Source organism: Hemicordylus capensis, chromosome 2 (genome assembly GCF_027244095.1).
Source record: "Hemicordylus capensis ecotype Gifberg chromosome 2, rHemCap1.1.pri, whole genome shotgun sequence".
In the NCBI taxonomy this organism is placed as follows: Eukaryota; Metazoa; Chordata; class Lepidosauria; order Squamata; family Cordylidae; genus Hemicordylus; species Hemicordylus capensis.
In genome coordinates this window covers 394,683,577-394,690,091 of record NC_069658.1, presented here as the reverse complement: position 1 = coordinate 394,690,091, position 6,515 = coordinate 394,683,577, and positions in this window count along the sequence as shown.

Genomic DNA, 6,515 nt, shown 5'->3' with positions numbered 1-6,515 from the left:
GCCCCCCCCCCCACTGCTTTCTATCTGCTCCCCAGGACTGGCTGCTGGACTGTGGTGAGGCTTTGCAGGACTGGGGACCACAGTGGGTGACTTGGCAGTTTCCTGGATTCCAACTGCCAGAGCTTGCTGCTCAGGGCTATTTAGGGTGCTGCCAGAGGCGGGCCTACCACTTGTGGGGTGACATCAAAGGGGGTTGCCCCTTTGGCGAAGCCACTTCAGGAAAGGGCCAGGGCCAGGCCTCCTGGCCCAGGTATTAGCATGGGGGGGATTTAATAGTGGGGCTTCTGTTTTAATTGGTCCTGGGTGAGATTGTTTTAGAATGTGTTTAGGTGTACCTGGAGAGGGGGAGACAGGGGGCACTTTGCTGCTCTGTGATGCCAGGTCAGTCCAGAACAAATCAGAAACCATCCATGATCTGATTCTGGATGAAGGTGCTGTTATGAGCACCCCAAAATATTAATAAATATATAGGCCTGTGTCTGATTTCATTTTATATTAAGAAATGAAGTAATATCTGAACTCAGAAGTGAATTTCATGACTGCCTGGTAAATGATTTGTAGAGGCAGGGGTAATCTAGCATTGGTAATCAGCGTCTGTGGAAACTCACTGAGACACAATGGGTCAGGCTTAATTACCAGTCTCACACTGCTGAAATTAACCTGTTGTCCAGTAATCCCGCTTACCAGGATGCTTCTGCCTTAAGTCAAATGTGTTAATTAACTTGCCTCACACAGGCATACCTTTTGATGTTACTCTGAATACACAAGAAATAATGTAATTGATGTCTCACACCAATAGAACTAACTCTCTCCCACTAACTCCTGACTTTTAAACACCCTTTGGGACCAGGCTGGCACATCTGGGGGCCAATTTGCTCAGAGATGCAGATTCGCCTTGGGCTATGTCCCCTCCTCAAGATAGCAGCTAACAGAAGATGGGATTAAGATCTCTCTGGACTGACCAAATATCCTGAGCTAATTTTGGTAATTAAAAGACAATATTCCGAGGATAGCAGGAATAAATGCCTTTTGTGATCCAGAAGACTCAAATGGACATCAGAGGATGGAACCACTATAAGGAGGAGTCTCTGGACATGGCAGTTTAGCAATCTTTTGCCTACAGCAAAAGCTGCTCACGAGGATCCCAGAGTTTGCTGCTAAGCCGCGGGGCAAAGCAGGAATTCTGTCCATGAACAGAAACTGTCTCTGACAAGCTATCTTGTGCCTACAACAAGATTTGCTCACAGCAATGCCTGAGTTTTGCTGCCCAAGCTGCCTGATCTGAGCACTGCAACAACTCCTGTCTCCGCCAAAGACCTCAGCTGAAAAGATCTCCGCTAAAGTCTCTGATCCTGGTAAATATGCTGCAAGCCTTGGGTCCCTCCTTCTCTCCCCCCCGCCATCTTTTCCCCTACTAACTCCAAAACCATGCCAGCCCTCAGCCTTCCTCCCCACCCTTCTTTTCTGCCTGTATCTGAATTGTATTAGGCTCTAGGAAGATTTAAATGCACACACATATGTTAGTTAGGCACATTACACTACACCTTGAATCGGAAACATGTTTTTATTCTATCCTGATGAGCAACTTTTTATAATAAAGCCCATTGAACTTTCTGAGTGTCTCTCTTTCTATCTCTGTTTGTGCACCCAGATCCTACATGGTCACTATCTCCAAGAACCAATTCAGTTTGTGTATGATGTGACTTTGCCTCTTTCCCTCTGAGCATGTACAGAGTGCAAAACCAGGCATAGTTCACAACAATGCCAACCTGTTACGTATTACAGAAACCTGGTTGGAGGAGGCTGGTGGCCCGATCTGGTACCAGCTTCTCCCTCCAGGGTACTCTGTTGAGGAGTAGGTTAGGGACTGTGGGTGGGGAGGTGTAGTGGCTGTGATTTATAAGAATAATATCTCCCTTACCACAATCCCTGTTGAAGTGTTGGACCATATTGAATGTGTGTACTTAAGTTTGGGGACCAGGGATAGACTGGGACTTCTGTTCGTGTACCAATTGGCCCGCTGCTCAACAGAGTCCCTAACTGAACTGACGGACTTGGTCTTGGGCTTGGTGTTGGAGTCCCCCAGGCTTGTGGTGCTGGGGGCCTTCAATGTTCATTTTGGAACCAATTTGTCCGGGGCAGCTCAGGAGTTCATAGCGGCCATGATGACTATGGGCCTATCCCAAGTGGTCTTGGGAACGACACACATTGCTGCTCACACACTTGATTTGATCTTTCATGCTGATCAGGGTGGTGTTCCATGGGTGGGGACTCCTGTGATTTCCCCATTGTCATGGATGGACCACCATATGGTTAAGACTCACAGTCACTTCCCACCTTCGCAGGGGTGAGGGACCTATTAGGATGGTCTGCCCGAGAAGGTTATTGGATCCAATAGGATTTCAAAAAGCCTTGGAGGAATTTAGTGTTGGCTCCGCCAGCAATCCTGTTGATGCCGTGGTGGAGAATTGGAACAGCAAACTCACCAGGGCAGTAGACATGATCGCTACTAAGTGTCCCATCTGACCCGCTTCAAAATTAGCCCCCTGGTATATGGAAGAACTACAGGTGATGAAGCGGTGAGGTAGACTGGAACGCAAGTGGAGAAAGTCTCAACTCGAGTCTGACAGATTACAACATAGAGCTCATTTGAAGATCTATGCTCAGGCGATACGTGCGGCAAAGAAGCGGTTCTTTTCTGCCCGTATTGCATCTGCAAGTTCACATCCGGTGGAGTTGTTTAGGGTTGTGAGAGGGCTAGTATGTGCTCCTCCTCCCTTGAATCAGAATCTGGAACCATCAATTACGCGCTGTGACGTATTAAATCAATTCTTTGTGGAAAAAATCTCTCGTATTCTGGCTGACTTAGATTGCATCTCCATAGTTACTTCAGTGTCTGGTGTGGAGGTGTCCAGTGACTCCTCTTGTGTGGTTAAATTGGATCAGTTCCAGTTTGTGATTCCTAAGGATGTTGACAAGCTGCTTGAAGTGATGCGGCCTACCATCTGTTCTCTTGACCCTTGCCCAACATGGCTTCTACTATCTGGCAGTGGGGGTTGTTTTAGAAGGCCTGGTAGAGAGTCATAGTTCTTTATTTGCGACCCAAGGTCAGCATAACATAACATAAACAAAACATCTCATAGCATAGAAAAATACAATAAGGAAGTGAAATATTTAAATATATAGATGGATATCCACAAACAAATGATCAATAAAAGTTTAAAATTAATCAAGGAAAAGCTCGCTGCCACAACAGTACCTCCATAGAACAGAATTTGATGAGGCCCCCGCCGCCTCCTGGCCTGGCGCCACCGCCTTCTTACCTCGTCGTCGTCCGACCAGCCCGCAGCTCCGCCAGCAGCCCAGCACCTCCGCTCGCGACTCCGGGCCAGGTGCCAAGGAGGGAAACTGCGGTCTGCTGCTGCACCTGCGCGCGAGGCACGAGCAGCACAGCAGCAGCGCCTGCCTCGGCCTCTGGAGGGCGGGCCACGGGTAAAGAGAAGTGGGTGGGCGCCAGCAGGCTGTGTGGTGCGTGAAAGAAAAGGAGCGGCACCGGGCGGCGGCGGGGGGTGGGGGGGCAGCAGGCTGGCCAGTGCCCCCTCCATTTTGGCACCCTAGGCAACTGCCTAGTTCGCCTTAATGGACGCGCCGGCACTGAGTACAATCAGGGATTCGGGAAAGTTCTTGTTGGATTTCGAAGTCCAAGAGTCTTTGGTTCAGGATCTGCCTGCCCTGGTTGTGACTTAACAGGACCAGGTAGTCCATAGACAGACCCAAGGACACAATTTTGTCCTGGATAGCCTGGTCCCAAGCGGGCTGGAATACATCAGCCAAGATAAGAGAAATCCATCCTCGGGGGGGGGGGGATCTGACTTTAAGCCAATAGGTCAAAATAGACAACCAGGCCCAGACCTCGATCTTCAGAACACCCAACTCGAACCTTAATAATGCATTGGGGACACATCTAGGTACTCTAAGTAGAGCCCTAAGGAAGTAATTTTGAACCACATCCATAGACTTGTATGAAGGAAAAGGACCATGTTGCGCCCCATATAGTAGCTGGCTCCTAACTTTGGCCGCAAATAATTTCAAGGCGGCCAATATGATCTCGCCTCCTTTAGAATAGAAAAATCTCCGGATAGCCAGAGAACTTCTCCGTGCAGTAAGAGTAACTTGATCTGTATGCGCCTTCCATGAACCCCTTGCTTGCAAGGTCACACCTAAATATCTATATGTATAGACCTGTTCTAACTGTTGATCCTCAATCGACCATCTTAACAGCCTATGCCTCCTTGAAAAAATCATGACTTTGGATTTTGAGTGATTGATCAAAAGATAATTGGCTCTGCAGTAGAGGGCTAATCTTTTCAATGCTCGCCTCAGGCCCACTGCGGTCCTAGCTAAAATAGCAGCATCGTCTGCATAAAAAAGTAGAGGAATACACACACCTGCTGCAAATGGCAAATGTAGGCTGGGGTCAGTTAAACAAGGGGCCAAATCATTGAGATATCAATTGAAAAGCGAGGGGGCAAGGATACATTCCTGCCTCACTCCTTTATAGGTTGGTATAGGTTGTGAGAGTTCCCCTTTAGGATGACACATCTAACCTAAAGATTATAAATGTGTCTCTGAGGAAAGACAGGATTTCTCCTTGTCTTAAGAATTCCACAAGTTGATTATGTGTTGTGTGAAAAAGTGCTTCTGCTTGTTGGTCCTAAATGTCGTGGCAATCAATTTCATGGGATTACCCCTAGTTCTAGTGTTATGTGAAAGGGAGAAAAATTTATCTCTATCCATTTTCTCCACACCATGCATGATTTTATAGACCTCTATCATGTCTCCCCGCAGTTGTCTTTTTTCTTATACTAAATAGCCCCAGGTGTTGTAGCCTTGCCTCATACGAAAGGTGCTCTAGGCCCCTGGGCATCTTGGTTGCCCTCTTCTGCACCTTTTCCAGTTCTACAATGTCCTCCTTTAGATGTGGTGACCAGAATTGTACACAGTACTCCAAGTGTGGCCGCACCATAGTTTTGTATAAGGGCATTATAATATTAGCAGTTTTATTATAAATCCCTTCCTAATGATCCTTAGCATAGAATTGGACTTTTTCACAGCTGTCGCACATTGAGTCAACACTTTCAACGAGCTGTCCACCACAACCCCAAGATCCCTCTCCTGGTCAGTCACCAACAGTTTAGATCCCAACAGTGTTGGGGTTTTTTGTCCCAATGTGCATCACTTTACCCTTGCCAAAACTGAACCTCATTTGCCACTTTGTTGCCCACTCCCCCAGTTTGGAGATATCGTTTTGGAGCTCCTCACAACCTGTTTTTGATTTCACTACCCTAAATAGTTTGGTATCATCTGTATATTTGGCCACCTCGCTGCTTTCCCCAACTTCTAGATCATTCATTCATTCATCTAGATCAGGCCTGCTCAACTTAGGCCCCCCAGCTGTTTTTGGACTACAACTCCCATAATTCTCAGCCACAGCAGCCAATAGCCAGGAATTATGGGAATTGTAGGCCAACATCTGCAGGAGGGCCGAAGTTGAGCAGGCCTGATCTAGATCATTCATTAAAATTAAAAAGCACTGGTCCCAGTACAGATCCCTGTACTTCTTACTTCTCTCCATTGTGAAAACTCTCCATTTATACCTACCCTCTGTTCCTGTCCTTCAACCAGTTAGCGTGTATTTGTTCCCTTATCCCGTAACTTCTAAATTTTCTCAAGAGTCTTTGATGAGGAACTTGGTTGAAAGCTTTTTGGAAGTCCAGGTATACTATGTCAACTGGGTCACCTTTATCCACACACTTGTTGACAGTTTCAAAGAACTCCAAAAGGTTCGTGAGGCAAGATTTACCTTTGCAGAAGCCATGCTGGTTCTCCCCCAGCAGGGCCTGTTCTTCTGTGTGCTTTACAATTTTATTCTTGAGAATGTTTTCCATCAATTTTCCTGGAGCAGACGTTAAGCTAACCAGCCTGTAACTTCCCAGATCGCCCCTGGATCCCTTTTTGAAAATCGGTGTTACATTTGCTACTTTCTAGTCCTCCGGTACAGAGCCTGATTGCAGGGATAAGTTATATATTTTAGCAAGGAGGTTGGCAATTTCAAATTTGAGTTCTTTAAGGACTCTTGGATGGATGCCGTCTGACCCTGGCGATTTGCTAGTTTTCAATTTATCTATACAGTTTAGAACAGCAACTCTTGTCACTTCTATCTGACTCAGTTCTTTAGCCTCCGTCCCCCAAAAGCCTGGTATGCTCAGTATCCTCTGCCATGAAGAGAGATGCAAAGAACTCATTTAGCTTCTCTGCAACCTTCATATCCTCCTTAATAATCCCTTTCACTCTCTCATTGTCTAATGGTCCAGCCACCTTCCTGGCACATTTCCTGCTTCTGATGTATTTAGATAAGTTTTTGTTATTCCCCTTGATGCTTTTAGCCAAATGTTTGTCCTCAAACTCTCTTTTCGCCTCCCTTATTGTCTTCTTGCATTTCTTTTGCCAGAATT